Source organism: Hyperoodon ampullatus (genome assembly GCF_949752795.1).
Source record: "Hyperoodon ampullatus genome assembly, chromosome: 7".
Taxonomy (NCBI): domain Eukaryota; kingdom Metazoa; phylum Chordata; class Mammalia; order Artiodactyla; family Ziphiidae; genus Hyperoodon; species Hyperoodon ampullatus.
The window spans coordinates 2,834,106-2,857,194 of record NC_136920.1 but is presented as its reverse complement, the minus strand read 5'-3'; the positions used below and the strand labels follow the sequence as shown (position 1 = coordinate 2,857,194).

Here is a 23,089-nt window from a genome sequence, read left to right as displayed (position 1 = left end):
ATATCAATAGTTTTGTGCTGTAAATCTCACTGTGTTTCTCCAAACCTCATGTATACAAATGTATATCTCCATGTTGCCGCGTGTGCACTGCTTTCCCTCTGCCCCCTGGTCCTCCACCATGTGCCCATTCAGCCAATAGATACCTGGGGTCCTTGTGAGCCAGAGACTTAAGGGGCACAATAACTAACAAGGCAGATACGGTCCCTCCTTTCATGGAGTTTCTATTTTCCTAGGCAAAGGCACATGTGAACAAGCAATAGTTTCCAATGGTGACAAGTGCTGTGAAGACAATAAAGCAAGATGATGGCCTAGAGAGGTGAGGGGGAGGGTTTCTTCTTCCTCTTTTTTTTTTTTTCAAATGTTGGGGTTTTTCATTTTAATTTTATTTAATTAATTAATTTATTTTGGCTGCGTTGGGTCTTCGTTGCTGCGCGGGCTTTCTCTAGTTGCAGCGAGTGGCAGACTACTCTTCATTGCGGTGCGCGGGCTTCTCATTGCTGTGTCTTCTCTTGTTGCAGAGCACGGGCTCTAGGCGCGCAGGCTTCAGTAGTTGTGGCTTGCGGGCTCTAGAGCTCAGGCTCAGTAGTTGTGGCACATGTGCTTAGTTGCTCTGTGGCAATGTGGGATCTTCCCCGACCAGGGATCAAACCCATGTCCCCTGCATTGATTCTTAGCCACTGCACCACCAGGGAAGTCCAGGGGGAGGGTTTCTTCTGCTGGAGTGATCACTAGAGGTTCACTGTTTTGGGAAGTGACATCTGATCTGAAACATAAACGAAATCTTTAGAAAGCAAGCATCAGAAAGTGGGTGCCAGGGACTTCCCCGGCGGTGCAGTGGTTAAGGCTCTGCGCTTCCAATGCAGGGGATGTGGGTTCGATCCCTGGTCAGGGAACTAAGATCCCACATACTGCGCAGCGCGGCCAAAATAAGTAAATAAATAAATATTTAGATTGTCTTTAAAAATGCAAAAAAAAAAAAAAAAAAAGAGAAAACATTAAAGAACATTAAAAAAAAAAAAAAAGGAAAGTGTGTGCCAGGAGGAAAGTGTTGGGGACACTCTGCCTGGAAGGGTCCAGAAGGTCTCTTTTGGCCTAGAGGCCAGCAGGTGGATGGAGGGCAGGGGGCAGAGAGTGAGTGAGAGGCAGGTTGCCTCTGCTGGACACGGCTGCTCCGTCAGCGACCACGTGTGGCCACGACAGCCTTTTCAGAGAGTAGCAGCCACCACCCACTGCTGTGTCTCCAACTTCACACAAGTTCCTCTTTTGCCCAACTCTGACCCAAACCATACAGGGAAGGGGATCTTGGGAAACGTATTCCCAGCTTAACAACAGAATCCCTAGCAGAGAGGCTCCTTGACAACTCGGCATACACACACACTTCTACTATTTTTTTTTTTTTTTTTGGCTGCTTTGGGTCTTTGTTGCTGTGCAGGGGCTTTCTTTTGTTGCGGCAAGCAGGGGCTACTCTTCGTTGCGGTGCGCGGGCTTCTCATTGCGGTGGCTTCTCTTGTTGTGGAGCATGGGCTCTAGGCACGCAGGCTTCAGTAGTTGCCACATGTGGGCTCATTAGTTGTGGCACGTGAGATTAGCTGCTCTGCGGCATGTGGTATCTTCCCAGACCAGGGATCAAACCCATGTCCCCTGCATTGACAGGCGGATTCTTAACCACTGCGCTACCAGGGAAGTCCCACATACTTCTACTTTAAACCATTCTTAACTTCCAAATAAAAACAAAGGCAAAATCATGCTTCTGCTTAATATGATGCAAGTATCCTGGCTAAAAAGAGGCTAATCTCTCCAGAAGAAACTGATGGACGTTTCACATCACTTTATCCATCTTTGGGCGGTACTGACTCTGACTAATATGTTCTCTTTAAGAATGTTGGACACTTGAACGCTCTCAGAGAGAGTGTGTGGGCATTAATAACAAACACTGGGATGTGAGGTCAACTATTGCTAACACACGTTAGACAGAAGGGGTGGGAGAGGAACAGGGAGGAAGGAGGGCGGGTGGAACTGGTACAGGTGTTGCCTCGCGTGAAGGTAAGGATGAGGTTCTCGTTACCACGGCAGCCACGTGGCGGTAGCCGGCGCCTTCTTCCCCTGCCCACTCCACGTTCCCTGTGTCCTCAGCCAGCACCTCAGCTACTCATGGTTCTTTGTCTGATGCAGTGACCCCAAGGGTCTATGCCTGTTTTGGGTGGTTCTAGTTTTCTGTTGGTGTTTACTCCAGGACCAAGGGGCACTCAGAGACACCCTAGAGTCTCCTGCCTTCCAGACATCGCCTGCTTACCCAGCTCTGTCATGAAAACTCAGCCCCCCTCTATGACCCTCATCCCCGCCGGCGGCGCAGTGAGCTTCTGTCGATTCCCTGGTGTGAAGAGCCCCCAGTGGCCAGGTGGCTGTCAGCTGCAGTCTGATATGCCCCCTGGTGGATGCGCTCTAGGGCTTGCCCGGGACTGAGGGGATTCTAGGATGTGGGACATTCAGTTTTAAACCTAGGAAAGTCCTGGCAAACCAGGATAGCTAGTCACCCTAATGCACCCCTCCCTTGGAATCTGAGACCACTGGACAAGCAGAGCCCAGAGTTGCAGGGATGGGAAGCAAACGTTTCACTGGTGGACCCTTTGGGATAGTAGAACACTGCCATTCCTATCTCTTGAGAGCTGGTCCCGTGGATCTTGGCTGTGTGAGACACTGTAGGTTGCTGATTGAGAGCATTAACCCACCTCCATAGTCAAGTCTCCCAAAGGCCATTCCACCCTCTGTCCACGTTCTACCAGGCTGGCTGCTTCGGGGAGACGGGAACATGCAGGACCGGTGGACTCCATGAGCATGGACCCACGGATGCAGTTCACTTGCTGTGAGGTGAGTGGCTGGTCAGGAGTCATGCTGTGTGGAGGGTGGCATGGGTGGATGCAGCTTTCTGTGAGCCCACGGGGAGTGGTTCTGGCAGAAGCACTGCAGGCAGGGAAGGTACATCCATACCCCGAGGAAGTGTCTATTCTCCGACGAACGAGGTGCTGTCCCCAAGCCACTGCCCCTGGGAGGGAAGGGGGGCTAGTGCTGGTCTCCGCTTGTGGCAGTTGGGCTCACGGCAGTGACAGCAGCCGGATAAGCCCTGGTGGGTGGATGTCCAAGTTGTGATGCCGTGTGGAGCCTCCCTCCCCCTGCCTTGGCCACTTGGCTCATAAACCGGCTGGCCAAGGGTGAGAGGTGCCGGGGAAAGAGGCTGACGTGCCCTCAGAATGGGCCACCTTGTCCTCCTGATGGTAAGGCCCTCCTCGGCTGAGGCAGCCCTCGTGCGACACAAATTCTTTATACTTTGTTCAAACCCAGAGAAGTCCGTCTGCATACCTTTCCCCAGATGTCCTTGTCACCAGTTTTCCAATCACGTCCCTTCCTAGTGTCCGAGCATTCAGCCAGCTGGAGAGCTAGTCACTGCCCGTCCCCAGGGTAGGTCTCCGCCTCTTACCTCGTCCTGCAAGGCGGCCTGAAGAGCCAGGGCACTGCTTGTCCCTCTCTGAGGGCTCACCCTCATCTCTGTCCTGCAACCCCCTGACCGTCCGCGTCTGGGCAAGGCCCGCAGCCCCGTCTGTAACCAGGCCTGAGTTCCTTCCTTCTCAGGCACCTGGTCATCGGGAAGCCCCACGAAGCCTTGCTGCAGGTTGAGAGGGTTGAGGCGATGCGACGGCTACCTGGTCACGCTTGTTCATGACTCTCACGTGACTTCCTTGGGCCTTCAGGACCTGCTTGAGAGCAATCACATACACGCCACTTCCACTGACAGGGCACCGCTGTGTGCCCGGCCGTTCGGCTCGGGGGTCACACACCCGCGCATGATGGCAGCTCAGGTGGTATAATAGCCGCGGCTCATGGCCGAGTGCTCGGTACCCAGGCGGTTATCTTCAGAATGTGGCAGAGCTTTGTGACACCGGGGGGCCACACTCAGGCACCGCGGGCTCTGCTGGGTGGTGCAGCCCCTATGGCAGGGTGACCTGCTGCCGGGCTTCCTCTTCTCTGAGCCTCTCAGCTCCAGGGTCGGAGTGGTACAGCCACACGGGGTGAAAGTCGCCTCCCAGGAGCAAGACACGTCAGGCATCATGCCTCTTTCTTCCTGGTCGAAGGGATTGGATGCAGCCACTTGCCTGTGACTTGGAAAGGGATGTCTAGATGTGTACTGGCCTGCTGGACCTCTAGGCATTTCACTTTTTTTTTTGCGGCATGCAGGCCTCTCACTGTTGTGGCCTCTCCCGTTGCGGAGCACAGGCTCCGGACGCGCAGGCTCAGCGGCCATGGCTCACGGGCCCAGCCGCTCCACGGCATGTGGGATCTTCCCGGACCGGGGCACGAACCCGTGTCCCCTGCATCGGCAGGCGGACTCAACCACTGCGCCACCAGGGAATCCCAACCCCTAGGCATTTCAGAGGTGGCCTGGACTTTTTGTGGCGTTTACCTTCCACTCTGGTGTACGTTTGTCCTACTGAGGTTAGTTGCTACGTTCTGCTCATTGAGTTCGAACAACATGGCATCACCATGGAAGGACCAGTGTGGCAGCTGTGGGAGGGACGAGTGGGCCAGGCCCCCAGGGACTTGGTGTGGCGTGGGGCTGCTCTGTCTCGAGGGAGGGCTGTGGAGGGGTGTTGCTGCCTCTTGAAAGCCGGCTCTTCCGACGGTCTCTACTAGCCTGGATGGAAAGACCCATCGCTCAACAGCTGGGCTCCCGGCTAGGAACCAGTGGGGCTTTGCTTCAGCAATGAAAGCATGTCAGGAGCAGCGGCTGCGGTTGGAGTTGCCACCTGACTAGCTTTGCGGTCATTGTCGTTCTGCAGGACCCCATCTCCTGCACAGGCCCAGTAGGAGAGGGCTGTGCTGGGAGTCCCAGTCCTGGGCCCTAGGTCCTTGCCGTGGCGCCGACCTCTGCACTCCCGTCGGGGAGGCCTCACTGCTTTGCTTCACTATCTCGCTCGGACCAAGAGGTCCTGGCGGCTTCCCCTCGGCCTTCCCCACGTAATAGCCCTCCCTCCGCGGGACGGGAAACCAGCATGGGTTCTGCCAGCTGCTGAGTGTACCCACTCTGATGACTGCATTCTGGAATGGGGGGTGACCACACATGGGTCCAGGGACCCACTGGACCCACCGTTAGATAGACATGACCCAAACATTGTGGATCACCTGAGCGCCATAAGCCGCTGCTCTGACTGGTGGTCACAGGGGTGCTTTGGGTACCCTGAGAAGCCTGGGGTTTTGCTTCCCCATCCTCAGACACCTGGTAAGTGTCCCTGAGGGGCCTCAGGGGAAGGTGGGGAGGAAGATTCACAGTACCTTTTTGGTGGCATGACAAGGTCCTTCCTCAAGGGCACGGCTGTCACCCTCATCCAAGGAGGCTTTGGGTCTGTGAACCAGCTCAGCCTGGGAAATTGGTCGGGGGTCTGTGGCTTTCTGTCACGGTGATTTAAGTCAGGCTTCTTGTCATGGACTGAACGTTTGTGTCCCCCTCCCCAAATTCACATGCTGAAACCCTAACCCCTAATGTGATGGCGTTTGGAGATGGGCTTTGGGGAGGTAATTGGGGTTAGATGAGGCCCTGAGGGTGGGGCCCTGGTCTGATGGGGTTAACGCCCTTACAGGGAGACACCAGAGACCTCGCGCTCTCTCCACGCACACCCCAAGGAAAGCCCGTGTGCACACGGAGGTGGCAGCCGCCTGCAGCCAGGAAGAGGGTCTCACCAGAAGCCGGCCACACTGGCTCCCTGATCTCGGACTTCCAGCCTCCAGGGCTGCGAGGAAACAAATGTTTGTTTACGAACACATTGGACTTATGAACGCGCTCTCGGAACGGGACTCTTTCGTATGGAGCAGACTTACTGTATGGGTCTGAAGGATGAAGACAATAGAAGTAAAAGACCCTTTTCATCACACCATGTCCAGGGTACATACTATCAACGTAATTTATGACTGTTGACGCTGGCTGTGATCTCCTGGCCAAGGTGTGCTTGTCAGGCTTCTCTGCTGTAAAATTACTCTCCCTCCCCCTTCCATCCTGTGCTTTTGGGGAGGAGGTCCCCATGCACAGCCTGCACTTAAGGGTGGGGGGAATCCAGCTCTCCCCGCTGTGGGGTGGAGTGTTCACAGAATTTATTTGGAATTCTCAGCATGGGAGATTTGCCTCTTCTCCTCCATTTATTAATTTGTTCAATCATTTATGTCAGTGTGATCACATGGATACGTATTTTATGCTTTGGGTTATGGCACAATATTACTTTGTTGATTTTGTTTCTCAAATTGTTCCAGTTTTGGCTGCTGGGCACTCTTGTCAGTTGGCTCCTGTGTCCCTTTGACTCACCCCATCTTTGTGTTTTTTGTTGTGTTTTTTTGAGCACCTCCTTACCTTCCGGCTACAAGATGCTCCAGGCTCATCCTGTATATTTCTAGTTCCAGTCCTAGGGTCAGACATTTCTTCAAGGAATTCTGGTTCCTTCCTTTTGTTAGAGAATGGTCTTAGAAACCCAGATCTGGGAGATAGATGTGTTCATTGCTGCTGGGGTCTTGTTTCTTTGTGCCCTCTCAGCAGACAAAGCAAAGAAATATACGTGTGTGCCAACCTTGCATACACACACGGTACAAATATTCCTGTGTGTAACCACCTGTCTCTACATTAAACGAACGTGAGTTCTCACTGATGTCTCCAACCAGCATCTGTTATCCACGGATCATTCTCCCCTTGGTCGCCTGTAACCTCCCACTCCTCCGGGGTGAGACTCCCGGCCCCCACCATCCGTGTGCTTTCCTGTTCAATCCCAGCGCACGTGTACAGCAGGGACACGGTTGTTGACCCATGCCCCATGGGAAACAACTTCACCACTAGAGCCCAGAGCTGTGTGCACATCCTTTGGCTTCAGGCCTACAGACCCCACTCATTTCCAGAGTGACTGAGGTCAGCACCTTTCATCCGGCCCCTCCGTGAGGGGGCTTCACACACTGTAAGGCAGGTACATTCTCCTGTCACAGTCTGCCTTCCTTCCTGGGGTTATTTGTTTTCTTATCACTGAGTTTTAAGAGTTCCTTGTTTATTTTGGACACAATCCTATATTGAATATATATTTTGGAAATATTTTCTCCTAATCTATGGCTTTTCTTTTCATTGTCTTTACAATATATTTAGCAGAGCAAAATTTTAAAATTTTAATAAAGTCCAACTAATCAATTTTTTTCTTTCAGGGGCTGTGCTTATGTTGTTGTAGCTAAAAAATCATCACCAAATCCAAGCTCACCTAGATTTTCTCTTATGTTATTTTCTAGAAGATTTATAGTTTTGGTCTATGATAAATTTTTAGTTAATTCTTGTGAAAAGTATAAGATCTGTGTCTACAGTCATTTTTTTGCTTATAGATGTCCACTTGTTCCAGGAAGTTTGTTGAGAAGACAAACTTCTGGATCTATCTCTGGACTCTCTATTCTGTTCCGTTGATCTATTTATCTTGTCTTTTGCCAAAACCAGGCTGTCTTCATTACTGTAGCTTTATAATAAGTCACATAGTATCAGTCCTCCAACTTTGTCATTCCTTTCAGTATGATGTTGGCTATTCTGGATTTTTGCCTTTTCATATAATCTTTAGAATCGGTTTGTCAATATCAACAAAATAACTTGCTGGGATTGTGACTGGGATTGCATTGAATCTATAGGTCAAGTTGGGAAGAAATGACATCTTAACAATATTGAGTTCCTATCAGTGAACATGGAATATCTCTCCCCTTATTTAGATCTTTGATTTCATTCATCAAAGTTTTATAGTTTTCCTTATGTGGATCCTGTACATATTTTTTTTTAGATTTATACCTAAGTATTTAATTTTCTAGGGTGCTAATATAAATGGTACTGTGCTGTGAATGTCAAATTTCCATTGTTCAATGTAAAATAGATAGCTAGTGGGAAGCAGCCGCATAGCACAGGGAGATGAGCTCGGTCCTTTGTGACCACCTAGAGGGGTGGGTAGGGAGGGTGGGAGGGAGGGAGACGCAAGAGGGAAGATATATGGGGATATATGTATATGTATAACTGATTAACTTTGTTATAAAGCAGAAACTGACACACCATTGTAAAGCAATTATACTCCAGTAAAAAGGTTTAAAAAAATTTCCATTGTTCATTGCTAGTATATAGGAAAGCGATGTACTTTTGTACATTAATAACCCTGTAATAATCGCTTATGCATTCCAGGTGTTTTTTTATTTTTTGTTTTATTAACTCTTTGGTTTTCCTACATAGACACTCTTGTCATCTGTGATCAAAGATAGTTTTATTTCTTCTTTCCCTATCTGTGTATATTTTATTTCTTGTCTTATTTCATTATCCTGGATTTCTAGTATGATGTTGAATGGGAGTAATGAGAGAGGACATCCTTGCCTTGTGCCTGATCTTAAGGGGAAAACATCTGGTTTCTCACAATTAAGTATCATGTTAGTGGTGCATTTTTTGGTAAATGATCTTGATCAAGTTGAGGAAATTCCCCTCCATTCCCATTTTGTTGAGAATTTTTTTTAATTAATTAATTTATTTGAAAATTTTATTATTTATTTATGGCTGCGTTGGGTCTTCGTTGCTGCGCGTGGGCTTTCTCTGGTTGTGGCGAGCAGGGGCTTCTCTTGTTGTGGAGCACGGGCTCTAGGAACGTGGGCTTCAGAAGTTGTGGCACATGGGCTCAGGAGTTGTGGCACGCGGGCTCTAGAGCGCAGGCTCAGTAGTTGTGGCGCATGGGCTTCTCAGTTGCTCCGCTGCATGTGGGACCTTCCTGGACCAGGGCTTGAACCCGTGTCCCCTACATTGGCAGGCAGATTCTTAACCACTGCGCCACCAGGGAAGTCCCGAGAATTTTAATTATGAATTGGTGTTGGGTTTTGTCAAACGCTTTTCTGCATCAGTTGATAAGATCATATTATTTTTCTTTCTTAGCCTGTAGATGTGATAGGTTACATTAATTGATTTAAAAATATTGAATCAGCTTTGCACACCTGGAATAAATCCCACTTGGTAGTAGTATGTAATTGTTTTGTGGTGTATAATTAATTGTTGGATTTAATTTGCTACTATTTTGTTGAGAATTTTTGCAGTTGTATTCATGAGAGATATTGATCTGTAGTTTTCATTTCTTCTTATGTCTTTATCTGCTTTTGGTTTTATTAGGTTAATGCTGGCCTCAGAATGAGTTAGGAAGCATTCTCTCTGTTTCTACTTCCTGGAAAAGATTATAGAGAATTGGTATCATTTCGTCCTTAAATGTTTGGTACAATTCACTAGTGGAACCATCTGGGCCTGGGGCTTCTTGTTTGGAAGATTATTAATTATTGATTCAATTTCTTTAATAGATACAGACCTATTTAATTTATTTCTCCTCGTGTGAGTTTTGGTAGTCTGTGTCTTTCAAGGAATTTGTCCATTTCATCTACATTATCAAATTTGTGGGCATAAAGTTGTTCATAGTGTTCCTTTATTAACCCCTTAATGTCTGCCCCTCTTTCACTCTTTCATTTCTCATTGTAGTAATCTCCGTTTTCTCTTTTTATTTCTGGTTAACCGTCCTAGAAGTTTATCAATCTTATTTACTTTTTTTCCCTCAAATAACCAGCTTTTGGTTCATTGTTTTGTTTTTTTTAAATTGATTTCCTATATTCAATTTCCTTGATTTCTGTTCTAGTTTATATCATTTCTTTTATATTGCTTTCTTTTGGCTTATATTACCTTTCTTTCTCTTGTTTCCTAAATAAGAAGTTTACATTATTGATTTTAGGTCTTTTTTTTCTAACATACGCATTTATACTATAGATTTCCTTCTAAGTGCTGCTTTCACTACATCCCACAAATTTTGGTAAGCTGTGTTTTCATTTTAATTTAGTTCAAATTCTTTTTTAAAAATTCCTGTTGGAACTTATTTTTTGATTCATGCCCAAGTGGTCTTGGGTTAAGCTACATGCAGCAATTGAGGCTGCAAATGCTCAGTGACACTGCTCCCATGTTTAAGTAAACCCATGTGCTGGAGATCCAAACCAGATTCAAGCTGGGCCACCTGTTCGGATGTGGGGATGGTGGGCCTCAGATGCTTCTGCATGGGGGAATGGGGCTACCTTCCAGCCATCATCACCTCTGATTATTGCCACTTAACCCCCATCCCCAACCACGTGCTCTCGTTGGACTCCCAGGTTGTCCTGGGTGGGGGAAAGACTCCTGTCTTCGTGCCCAGAGACAATGGTCAGAACCCCATCTACCAGGCTGGTGAGACGGCCCAGCCTAAGTCAGCACCTGGGTGGGTCACGATGGCAACAGACGGCCAGCTTGAGCCTGCCTTGGCTGAGCCGGGAGGAGCACCTCCTGCCGTGTTTGGGTTGATACCACTGTCAGGCCCTCAGAAAAGAAGCTAAAGGTCATTGGAGATGCGCCCTGCACCCCACCTGGGACTCGTGAGGGTCTGAGTCAGCATCCCAGGAGCATGGCAGTGGTCAGGTCTGTGGGTCGCCTCACCCCGCAAGTGGACTATCGAGCAAGTGTGGGACACACTGAGCAGGAGTGGCCCAGCCCCTGTCAGCCCCTCTGACCTGTGACAATTTGAGTTTGGCTGAGGGTAGGATTGTCTCGAGGGAAGCTATTGGCAGGGGGCCCCCAGGCACCCTGTGTGTCCTTGCTGAACGGCTGGATTGCAGGGCTGACTGTCTGAGGCCGAGTGCTTTCTGTCGCCATGACGACTGCCAGGGGGACCACCATCGACTGCCCACTCCTGTGGGGAGGGACTTCTGTGTCTGCTGCTTGCCCCAGGGCCCCAAGTCCCTCAACTGTGATACGACCCACTCTGCTTGCAGCCCATCACATCACCCTGGAACACAGGGCAGGGACCTGGTGCTGCCGTGTGAGGCCTGTGTGCTGTGATCCCGGGTCCCCCCGGCTCCTGTCAGCACCTGTGGAGTGGTGAGAGGTTTGTTCTTGGCATCCTCTATGAGCCTGCAGTTCTACCACCTCCCCTGCAGGGGCTGCTTAGCCCCGGCAGGGGAGGCCAGACCACTCACCCAACACTGGACCAGCACAATGCAGGCCTCGCCACTGCCCGTGGCTGTCCTCCTGAGTCACCCCCCGACACACATCCAGATCTGGCCTCTGACCACTTCTCTGGATTCGCGTCACTGGACTACAGCCCTTCTGTGTCCCAGGGCCCTTGCAGGGCTGTCTCCTCTGGCCAGAGTGTTCCCCGAGGCTTGTCCCTTAGGGAATTTCCTCCTTGGCTCTCACTGACCTTGCCCTCACTCCCTCGCGTCTCATCACAGTTTGTACATCACACTGCTTCATGAGCTTCTTAGCCCTTACCAAATCCTGAAATTATCCTGTTTACTATTTTTTTTTTAATTTAAAAAATTGAGGTAGAGGTAATTCCTTGGCGGTGCAGTGGTTAGGACTCCGCTTTCACTGCGGAGCGCTGGGGTTCAAGCCCCAGTCCGGGAACTAAGATCCCGCAAGCGCAAGCGGCGCGGTGGGTGGGAGTAGTGGGGGAAATTGAGATACAGTTGATGTATATCCTGCTTTAAGCTTCATGACGGTAGGGCCTGGTCCTTCCTCCCGGTGGGTCCCCAGCGCATTGGCGGGGGAGGGCGTCCATCCTCCCTGGCCGGCTCCCTGGGGGAAATCAGCAGTCCCCTCCCGCAGACCCTGGCCCTGACCCACGGCAGCAGGGCTCGGCCAGCCACCGTTCCGCCGGCCGTGTCTGCCGGTCGGAATCCATCTGCGCTGGGCCAGCAGCCGCGGGCTGAAACAAGACCCCGCACCCAGGTCCCGCGAGTCCCCTCTGCCTCCTCTCCCGGCGGCCGCCCACACCCCCACCTTTCGCTGTCCCTGCAGCCGCGTTCTGTCCCCGCGGCCACCAGGTGGCGCCGCAGGCCCACGCACGGCCGGAGGGCTCGGCGCAGGGCCGCCGGGCGCCTCTCTCCGGGAGCCGGTGGGGCCGGGGTAGGAGGTGAGGGTCTGCGCCTGACGAGAGGCCGAGGGGGGCCAGAGTCGTCCGGGCGGCTCGGGCGGTGTCTTCGGAGGGGGCGACACGTTTCCTGGTGCGCCCCGGGGACCGCCGGCGGGGCTGTAGTTGTCGAGCGGGTCCCTGGGGGAACCCCGTGACCCCCCCCGACCGCTCCAGGCCCCGGTAAGGGGCGGAGAATCCAAGAGAGCGGGGTTGGCGGGGGAGGGGGAGGGGGCTGGCCGCGGGGGCGGGGACTGCGGCGGAGGCGAGCGGGGCGGGGGGAAGGGGTGGAGACGGAGACCGGGGGTGGGGGCGCGGGGCGCAGGGACTGGGGCGGGGAACCTGGGGCGTGCGGGGCGTTGGCCTGGTTGCAGCCTCCGAGCCTCCCATTTCCCCGAAATGACGGGGCGCGCGGGGGCGGGGGAGCGCGGGAAGCCTGGAGGCAGGGGCTGCGGCCGAAAGCGGGAGGGGCGCGGGCACTGGGGACAGATGGGCCCTGCGGTCGGCAGAGCTTTGTGTCCGAGATATGGTGAAAGTAGAGAGACACGTGGGTGGGTTTGTGGGAGCGCTCGGCTCTGCGCGGAGACCCTGCTGAGGAAAGGGGCGGCGGGGAGAGGGGGCATCGCCTCTGCTGAAGCTTGTGACGCTGCTGGGACAGAGCCCAGATTAGAAAAGCGGCCACGGCTGGGGCCCCGACATTTCCTCTCAGGTCTGAGCCTTGGGGATGAGACCGCCCCAACCTCCCCGGTGGGACGGCAGCCCCTCCAGCTTGCCCGGAACCTTAGATCCCGAGCCTGCAGGCCAGCCGCAAACCTGCCTGCGGAGTGAGGATTCAGGGGACCCTGACTCCCTAGAGCAGGGGCCAGCTGGTGAGGAGAGCGGGGAGACGGGGCGGGGGTCGGGGGATGTCGTCCTTGGGGCAAAGGTGGTGCCGGTGTGGTGTAGACGTGTCTGGTTCCCTCTGCTCAGGCCTCCTCTCCGGTCTCCAGACCCCCTGTCGGGGACACCTGGAAATTGTTATGAGAAGGGAAGTGTCCTTTCTCTCTGACCCAGGGGTCCATGTCCTCTAAAACTGTGGTGGGTTCACTTGTCAGCTTGCAAGGTGGGTGAAATCTCAGACCCTTCAATTCTTCACAGAAGAACCCTCCAACCCAGGGTTTTACTGCAATCCCCCCTCCCCCCAAGCCACCCCTCCCCCCCTCCCAGGCCCCGGCCTTTGTTCTCTTAACCAATTAGACCTGACGCTAAGCCCACCACCAGGCTGCCCCTGCTCAGAAGCCTCATCCATCAGGGCGGGGGCCAGGCCTCCCTGCAAACAGCAGCCCTGTGGGTACCCTCCTGGGGCTGCTGGTGGCGGGGGGCTTTTGCCTCCTTAATACCCTAACATGGACGCGAACGGTCTGTACATCAGATTAACTCCACGTTGTGTTCTGGCCCCAGTTCCCATTGCACCCTACTTTCCACCCCAGATTACCCTCAACCCCGTTCAGTGCAGCAGAAATTACACTTTCAGGTCAACGGCAGCATAGAAGCTCTGACGCTGTGACAGCCCAAATTTGAGTATAAATCTTTTCCCAATATCCAGTATTCCAGGAGAAATTACGGTACAAGAATTAACCCTTTCCCGAAGTAATATAAGCCTCAAAGAAATTGAACTAAAATTCTTAAGTTCAAGTCCAAACAAGCTCAAGTTCTAGGAAGGAAAATAATCTCAAACAAATCAGTTGGGCTTCCCTGGTGGCGCAGAGGTTGAGAGTCCGCCTGCTGATGCACAGGACACGGGTTCGTGCCCCGGTCTGGGAAGATCCCACGTGCCGCGGAGCGGCTGGGCCCGTGAGCCATGGCCGCTGAGCCTGCGCGTCCGGAGCCTGTGCTCCGCAACGGGAGAGGCCACAACAGTGAGAGGCCCATACCGCAAAAAAAACACACACAAAAAATCAGTTCTGTGTTGCAGTTTCTGATAAACAGCTCACCGCCTCCTCTGGGCGAGGCTGTGGCCCCGGGGCTGGAGGCTGGCAGTCAGGAAGGCGGGATGGATTCCAGACACAGGAGCCAGCCTGAGTTTGCAGTTTCCTGGCAGCAGGAGCTCACAGTCTAGGCTTTTCTTTGACAGTCAAAAAAGGCTGCTTTGTTGTGTCTAGAGGGAGACTTTCCCTTCTTCCCTTCTAGGGTCTTTGGCTTGTGTAATAATTAAATTGACATAAAACAAGTTAGCAGCCGAAAAACAAATTTTGTGCATACAGGAGCCCCATAAAAACATGAGACCCAAAGGGCAGCCAGAAAATTGTGGCTTTGGTAACTTCCTGAGCCAAGGAGAGGGGTGGGGTCTGGGGGTGCAGAGGAAGGCAGGCAGCAGGATGCTGGTGCAGAAAGGCTGCTCTGCAGTATATCTCTTAGCTCGCTTCCTGGTCTCCAGTGTAAATTAGGCAGTTGAGAGGGAGGTAAAGCACTTTTCCTGAATCTGCTGGACTTTGATTGCCTTTAAAGCTCTTCAGGAGACCACCCAAGGCCAGATTAAAGGAGTGCAGGCCCTGCACACGTCCTGATCCTTATCAGCAACCCTGCCCTTGAACCACTGCTATAAAACTCACCAAATCCTCCCCGGCTGGAAAACGGTTTTGAGGGCATGAGCCCACTGTGTCGTCCCCCTTTGCCTGGCAAAGCAATAAAGCTATTCTCTTATACTTCACCCAAAACTCGGTCTCTGGGATTCAATTCGGCACTGGTGCCCAGAGGCCGAATTTTCAGCATCGATACTTCGGGGCGGCAAAACCCCGCTACCCTTCAGCTTAAAGAAGAAAATCCTTCTGGGGGGTCTTCCGTGGCTCTGCCTGTCCGAGGCCTGGAGTTGGCAGGGTGAGGGGCCAGGGTGTCCCCTGAGCACCTTCTGTCCCACCTTCCTCTCCCTGCCTGGGGTTTTGTCAGCCACCTAGGGTTAAATCAACACACCCAGAGTCTCTCTCCTTTAAAAAGGCCCAAGAGTTACTAGGTTGAATATGATTTTCACATCACCAGATCTACAACCACACAATTTAGAACACGGTTCTCTCCACTTGGCAGAGATTTTCCAGGAAAAATCCAGGACTCTCCAGCAGCAGAGACTGGGGGTGTTTGAGGGAGAAAGGAGAGACCGCGGAGGAGACCGTCTGGTCAGTGGTCACTTCAGGTGGCAAAACAGCACAGGCTGTTGCTTCCTGCGCCTCCTGCACTGTGAGAGGCTGGGCGCCAGGAGTCATGCCCCTGCCTGGACCCCAGGCTTTGGTGAGGAGGAGGCCCAGCCGGGCAGAAGGGCTGGAGGACTGTCACTCCCACACCCTCCCGTCCCCAGGATCCCCAGGAAATGGGAGCAGCTCCCCCATAGCAGGAAGTGGAGACTTGAAAGAAAAACAGCCAGTTGACCGACATAGCCATCTGACTGAGTCATCACACCAGATGGACCCAGAACACTGAAAAGTGTGGTTAACATAATTCCCCATAATCAGATCTGGGCGGTGCTGGGGCAGCAGAGACAGACCTCAGGAATGGGATAGGACTAAGCCCAGCACAGAGGGAAGCTAGTGCATGGGGTACGGATGAACTGAACTCTGAAACCACACAAACACCGGAAGAAAACAGGGGTGAATCCCTCTTTGATCTCAGGGTAAAGGAAGTCCTTCCAACTGGTAAAGGGAAAAGCACAGGCCCAAAACGGGGTCATTTGTGCTCAAGTCCATGATACCAAGCCTAGCCTTCTACCCGACTTAACTGCATTTCAGCCTTCCCCAGAAATGTGATCTTAATCAACCAGCCTGGAATTTCCTGGTCGGGCACCGAGGAGGTGATCTGCCTCGGGGGTGCTCTCCATCCCCCGAGGATGAAGGAGCAGCTTGCCGTCCCGCCTCCCCCACTCCCCAGGAGGAGGTGTCCTGGCCCTGCCCTCCTTCCTATAAAGCCTTCCATTTTGTTCTGCTCCTCTGAGCGTCCTGGTACTTGCTGGATGAGACGCTGCCAATTCATGAATCACCAAAGGAAGCCAGTTAGAGGTTCAGATATGCTCAGTCGAACTTTGTTTTTTACATAACCAGACAAGAACAAAAGGTGAATAAATTTGACTACATAAACAGTTTTTAAAGTTGTGTGACAAAAATGCCATATACAAAGTGCAAACACCTGACAAGTTGGGAGAAAATATTCGGAACATACACCCAGAAAAGGGGCTAATAACCCTAATATGTGAAGAAGTCTTAAAAAGCTGAATAGGGAAAAGGGAGAAGATACGCGAGCAGAAAATTCATATTAAAAAAAACCCCTAAACATATGAAAAAACATTGAAATCACTTATCATTAGAGAAATGCAATTAATATAAGACTGAGGTCCCACTTCTCACCTATCAAAGTGGCAAGAAATTTAAAATTATGACCCAATCTTTTGTTGAAGCTGCAGGGAAATCAGCACACTCATATATCACTGGGGGGGGGGGGACCACAAATGGTAAATCCTGAAGAGAAATTGGGTGAGACCTGACAAAAATATATACGCACTTAGCCTTGACCAAGCAACCCTTGTTTTCAGGAATCTACCCTGAAGAGGCACTTCAAACAATGGGAAGTAGATATGCAAAGGGGATTCATTGCAGCAATGTTTATAAAATGTGAAATACATATGCACAAGGGGATTCACTGCAACATTGTTTAATCACAAAACAGTAGGAGCAACTCACATGTCCATACTTAAGAGAGTGGTAGGATAAACAGGTATGTCCAGACTGGCAAGCAGGCCCTGAAAGAGGAGAAGGAACGTCATTCTAAATGGAGGGGGTGTGATTTCCAGGCCATACCATGAAGCGAAAATGTACCTATAGTGCTTCCTTTCTTTAAGAAGGAAGATGATATGCGTCTGCTCATTTGTGGAAAAAGACACAGGAAGCGTAAACCAGAAAGTGAAGAGACTGGTTACCTACTAGGTGGGTGAGGGAGGGACAGACAGGGTGGCGTGGACCCCACTGAGTACATCTTTTTATGGAAATTCAACTGCTGGAACCAAAGTACGGCTTCACATACCCCAAAAGGAAACAGGCAGTTTGGACGAATAAGGACTGGGGAGCATCCAAAATGGGATCCGAGCCTCAGAAGTGAGTCTAGTGCAGATGAAGGACCTCCACCAAGGAGGGCAGGGCAGGAAGAACTAGCCAAGTCGAGTGGTAACAGGAACTTGACAGGAAGCCAAAAGGCTAATGACAAAAAGGGCTGCCGGTGAATACGTGGTAACAGGACTTCCCTCAGGGCTGTGGTCTAGGACTTCCGGAACTATTTTATCTGTACGTGAGAACTGAACAAACACGTAAATCTTTGCAGATGAGAACTGACCTTCTTGCTGTTGGAGAAAGAAGTCAGGAGAAGGGAAGGGAGAAGGCTTGCTGTGAGCCCTGCAGGGTGGGGTGGGTGTCCTGCGGTCTGTGTAAACTAGTGGTCTGTAACCTACACACAGAAAGACACGGAGAAAAGGACGTGTGTGTGGTTAGTACACATACATGTACTTCCCATCTCTTCTGAGAGGGCCCAGAGGCTACGACACCCAGAGGCAGGGAGCAAACAGGCCCCCAGATCTTGGTTCCTAAGCAGTCATTCTCTGACAAAGGAACTCGGTTCCCTGGAGAAATGGCCGATTCCCAGGCTGGGGCAGGGAACCCCCAAGGTGGGCCCAGAGCGTCTTGTGGTGCCAGAACGTAAGGAAGTGCTCAAAAACACAAACAAAAGCAGATAAGGGCTGTTGACAGACAGTAGGAGCCCGTAGTAGTGAAAGCTGGGACAACATCAGCAATAGCACAATGAGAGTTACTGGATTGTAGGCCAAGAATGAAACAAGTGTCCCTATGTCCTTGCTGATCTAAACAAGCAATTGATTAAATAATAAATGGAGGATAAGGGGAAGTTCTTCTTTACAGTAGGGTTCTAATTAACAAATGGCGAAGGAGAGAGAGAAACAGAAAATCACCGTTACGCGATATTATAGTAATAACTGTCGTAGGCAAGATCTGCTGACGGATTCTAAATTTGTGGGTGAAAGTTGGAGAAGGAGCATGCTTTGCACAGTCTTGAAGTATCTCCCCAATATACTAATTAACTACAAAGAAAACAGTGATTTTACATGGAGACACCTAGTAGATACCACTTTAGCCAGTGGCCAAGGTCAGCACCACTGAGGCCAAAAACTCGGCCTCTGTGCGCTGGTGTGGAATCAAATCTCGGAGACAGAGTTTTGGGTGAAGTAGAAAAGAATAGCTTTATTGCTTTGCCAGGTAAAGAGGGACATAGCAGGCTCATGCCCTCAAAACTGTGTGTCCCAACTCAGGTGTATTTGGTGAGGAGTTTTATAGAAATGGTTCAAGGGCAGGGTTGCTGATAAGGACCAGGGTGTGTGCAGGGCCTGCACTCCTTTAATCTGGCCTCAGGTGGTCTCCTGATGAGCTTCTCTGGTTCTCAAGTTTATCAAACTGTGACCTTCTCTGGAATGAAGAATGCTTCATCAGGTAGTTAACATCTTCCATTTCTTGGGGGTTTTAGTTCTGTAAAGATCTCAATGATATTGTTCTGTGTATCCCTTGGTGCAAATCCAGGACCCCGCCCCAAGGCTGCACTATTGTTTCTTGGCTGCTCCTCCCCTGTCTCTGCATCCCCTCCCTTCCCTGATTAGCAACTGTTTGAATCTGCCCTTTAGAACTCAGGGAAGGTAAAGAAATGGGGGACACAGAAAGGCTTTTGTGCCCAGGAACCCCACAGGATCCTGCTCGGTTTAACCACTGCTAGTAAGTATGATATGATATGTTTTATAACTATGTCAAAGAGCTCCGTGTTATGATATACTGAGAAGGTCCCAGCATCATTTCTGTAGTATTTCTGCCCAAAATTCATAACCTCTCTTAAAAAGGAGTCAACAAACCTAAAATGGAGGCACCTACATTAGGCTACATGGCAGCAAACCAAGACTTAACATCTAACCTAATTGCCGTTTCAACCTTCCTCAGAAATGTGACATTTAACCAGCCAACCTGGAATTCCTGGCCAGCACTAGGAGGAAATTTGCTGATAGACCCTCTTCCGTTCTCCTAAGAGGGCAACCTTGGCTAAAAAATGCATTCTTTTCTAATAATTTCCTTTTTCTTCTTTCCTTTCTGCAGCTATAATGAAGTTCCTTTCTATTGCTGGATGGGATGTGGCCTGATTCATGAATCGCTTAATAAATCCAATTAGATTCTCAAATTTACCCAGCTGAATTTTTGTTCTTTAACAGATTTGGTGGCGATGGTGGGATCAAAGGAAATTTCCAGCAGCTTTGGTGACGAGGAGAAAGGCAGTCACTGTACCGTGAACCCCCTTTTGAGTTCACTGTCTTCCAGGGGCTGTGGGTACATCCCCTCTCAGTTCTGAGCTCTGCTCTCTGTGTCAAGCCCCCAGTCTAATTGGCCTACGGGGCCGGACAGCTCACGCTAGCAGCCAGTTCTTTTTTTTAAGATTTTTTTGATGTGGAACATTTTTAAAGTCTTTACTGATTTGTTACAACGTTGCTTCTGTTTTGGTTTTTTGGTCCTGAGGCATGTGGGATCTTAGCTCCCAAACTGGAGATCGAAACTGCACCCCCTACATTGCAAGGTGAAGTCTTAACCACTGCACCACCAGGGAAGTCCTCTGGCAGCCGGTTCTGCCCGGAGCTAAGCCCCTGGGCTTTCAGACCCCACGTCCCAGGTTTTTGTGTGGAACACCCCCTGTGTGGAGCCCCCAGTCTGCAGGCCCCCTCACTGAGGTCTGCGGGTCCAGCCCTCTCCCCAGGCCAGGGTTCCCCGGGCAGTCGTACGGGTGCACGCAGGGCCTTCTCTTGGCAAGGATGCAGTCACAGCCCTCAGTTGCTGCTTGTGTGTTAAGGTGCACACACTTATTTGTCTTCTTTTGTGTAGATAAAAGCTACTGCTAATGGGGGTCTCAGAGGCCAAAAAGCTGCAAACCTCGTTGAACAAGAGTTGAACACTTAAATGCTGTTAGTGCATTTGTTATCAGACCCAAGGACCTGCATGTTAGGATAAGTTGGTTACAGGACGGGCTCCATCAACTCTGGGTCACCTGACAACCTCAAGAAAACTTCCTAGCAGCAAGGTCACCACGTCACATGCACTGTCCCCAGCCCAGCGGCACATCCCTTTGAGGTAATAGTTTGACTCCAAGAAACCTGAAGCCTCAGCTCATGGGATCCTTGGGCTCTGAACAGTCAGGTGCCCGGCCTTCCCAAACACCCGCTGATTTTTTTTTTTTTTTTTTTTTTCCCCGGTACGCGGGCCTCTCACTGTTGTGGCCTCTCCCGTTGCGGAGCACAGGCTCCGGACGCGCAGGCTCAGCGGCCATGGCTCACGGGCCCAGCCGCTCCGCGGCACGTGGGATCTTCCCGGACTGGGGCACGAACCCGTGTCCCCTGCATCGGCAGGCGGACTCTCAACCACTGTGCCACAGGGAAGCCCACACCCGCTGATTTTACGTCTAATAACGATGGGCCCGGAAGCTGTAAATATCGACAAAAATGGCAAAATCTCACTAAACGCAACCTAGAATTACAGTGGCCATCATGGGGAACATTCCAGTTAGATAAGATCATTCATTTAAGAGGTGCGCTTCAGAGCAAGAGTTCCCAAGTCCCACAAACAGGTGGACAGCTATTTTAATTTGTGTACAGAAGCCTCCGAAAGTCTTCAAGACTCTAAAATAGCTTCTTTACAAGCCGTGTTACAGACGGTTAATGAACAATTAAAGACACCAGAGGTACCTGGAACGGTGACAGGACTGACGTGCCCCTCCCCCTTCCCCTCCCCCCTTCACCTGGGCACTTAGGTTGTACGAATCCTCTGTCTGGACGGACTTTCCACGCAGACGAGACTCTGACACAGGTACCTTTTAGAATAAAGCCGCCCGAGGTTGCAGGTGTCCCTACTCAGATAGCGTTCACTCTCTGGTCAAAGACCAAACCGAGGGCCGGAGTTTAAAAATTTCCTAAACCAGGGAGGATCCCCCAAAGTTTTTTGGGTTTAGAGTCCTTATTGGAGCCTCTAACCCCAGCTGCCAGATCTTTATCAGCTTGTGCCTGAGTTGGTAGGACCCTAGGGACACCCCAAACTGGATTCGGGAAGCAGAATGGTGTAGTCCTGAGGATGACATTCGAGATCCGTGGTCCTCTAATGGACCAGACAAAGCTCATGCAGTAGCAGCTGAAAGATCTTCCTATGGCATCCCAGTTTCTATACAATAAGCAAGGATGCCTAGCCTGCTCTGGCTGCCCTGTTTGTAAGTGGATTATCCCATGAGATTAGAGCGTTGATAAAAAGGCAGAAAATAGGATCGGGGGAGGCCACCCGTCTGACGGAACTCGTAACTGTGGCTGAGCACTTTGAAAGGACTTTGGATCAAGGTCATAAACAAAGGTCCTTCAAACTAATGGCCTCACAGCTACAACAGCTCCAAGGCCAGAAGCTGAAAATAATGCCCGGCCCTCACATCATACCCTTGGGGTCCACCATCAAAACGATGGCCCAAGATTGATATGATGTTCCATTTGTAATCACTGAAAAAGACTGTCCTCAAAGGTCCTATGCAAATTCATCAACGTCCACTCAACTGACCCAGTGTGTGTGGGGGCCCCCACATGGGCCCCTCCCAGGACTGACAGGGCCCCAAGGGACCCTCCAGTAAACTGCTACCAGGAAAATATCCTTAGACAGCCAAGGGGAAACTAGAATTAAAATGAATGGGAAACCTTGACAAATTCTGGTAGATACTGGGGCTGCCCTTTCTACTTTAAGCCCTACCCTCATAGGACAACAAACCCCTCAGAGTGAAAACAAGTTTCCATAGTGAGGTATCGGGGTCACAGGGAGATTCTACCTCAACTGGTACACATGACTCTGGGACCTCTTACTGAAAACATTCCTTTTTGCTACGTGACACAGTGCCAGTCAACCTATTAGGCAGAGGCCTCCTTTCTAAATGGAAAGGACTGATTGGCCTGCAGTGGAGGCCTCACCGTATAGTTTCCTGACCAACCTGAGCCTGACCTTTTATGGCCTTCACACTCTGTCCTTGATGCGGAAGAGGACGAAGTGCAGCAAAGTTCCCCTGACCTGCAGGCTACCTCTAACACGGACACCGGGAGAATAAAAAGGGCTGAGCCTATAAAAGTCCAGAGACGTAACCAAACCTCTCCTTCAATGACCTCACTGTCCATTAAACACTCAGGCCATATGAGGCCTCACACCTAGGAGAAGACTTAACCGCCAGGGGCTTCTTGGACCGGGTCCTGTAGCTGCCAGTCTGGAAGCCTGACCAATGGGGATGGTGGTTTGCCTGGGGTCTGAGCGCTATTGACAAGTCAGTGACGCCCCACCTCCCAGTTGTTCGAAACCGGAAGACCCTTTGCTGCATGTTCTGCCGGATTCAAAATGGCTCACCACTGTGGGCCTCTGGTCAGCCTTCTTCCGCATCCCTCAGACCCCAAAGGCCAATATCTGTTTGCCTTTGCTTGGAACAGTTAATCAGCAATGGGCCTGGACAGTCGTGCCTGAGAGGTTCACAGAGGCCCCTCCTGGTTTCTCCCAATGGCTCCACCATGACGTAAGCAGCCTCCAGGCCCCTTTAACAATATGCAGGTGACCTGCTGTGCTCAGTTACTGAAGAGCCGTCCATAAAAGACTCCGTGTATCTGCTGTAACAGGTGGCTGGAAAAGGACACAGAGCTGCTAAGGGAGAATTACAGTGATCTCTGGACACTGTCCATCACCTCGGTCATCACTTAAGCACCGAGGAATCCAGCCATCTCTGAAAAGAATGAAGCTAACCCAAGTACTTCGTAGACCCACAAGAAAGGGGCAGCCTCGTGAACTTCTAGGCCTGGCTGGATATCATAGACTGTGGGTTCCTAATTTTTCTCTATTTGCTTCCCTACTTTATGAACTTACATTTCAGTCCCCGAGCCCCTTCCCTGGGAAGATAAATGTAAACAGGCCTTTCTGAGACTGAAATGAGCAGTGAGAACCACGCTCCCTTGGGTACCCAACTCTCCCAAACCTTTCACCTTATTTGTGCAG

At 50.9% G+C, this 23,089-nt stretch overlaps 1 long non-coding RNA gene across 2 annotated transcripts; it reads left to right on the top strand.

Annotated features, from left to right (window-relative positions):
• Positions 1–228: 228 nt before the first annotated feature.
• LOC307055894 lies at positions 229–19,267 on the top strand. Of its 2 annotated transcripts, none has more exons than XR_013810986.1 (3): positions 229–316; positions 2,784–2,868; positions 19,148–19,267. It is a non-coding gene; the product is annotated as an uncharacterized lncRNA (long non-coding RNA). The 2 variants fall into 2 exon arrangements; XR_013810987.1 differs by lacking the exon at positions 19,148–19,267 and adding an exon at positions 14,478–14,599.
• Positions 19,268–23,089: the final 3,822 nt, after the last annotated feature.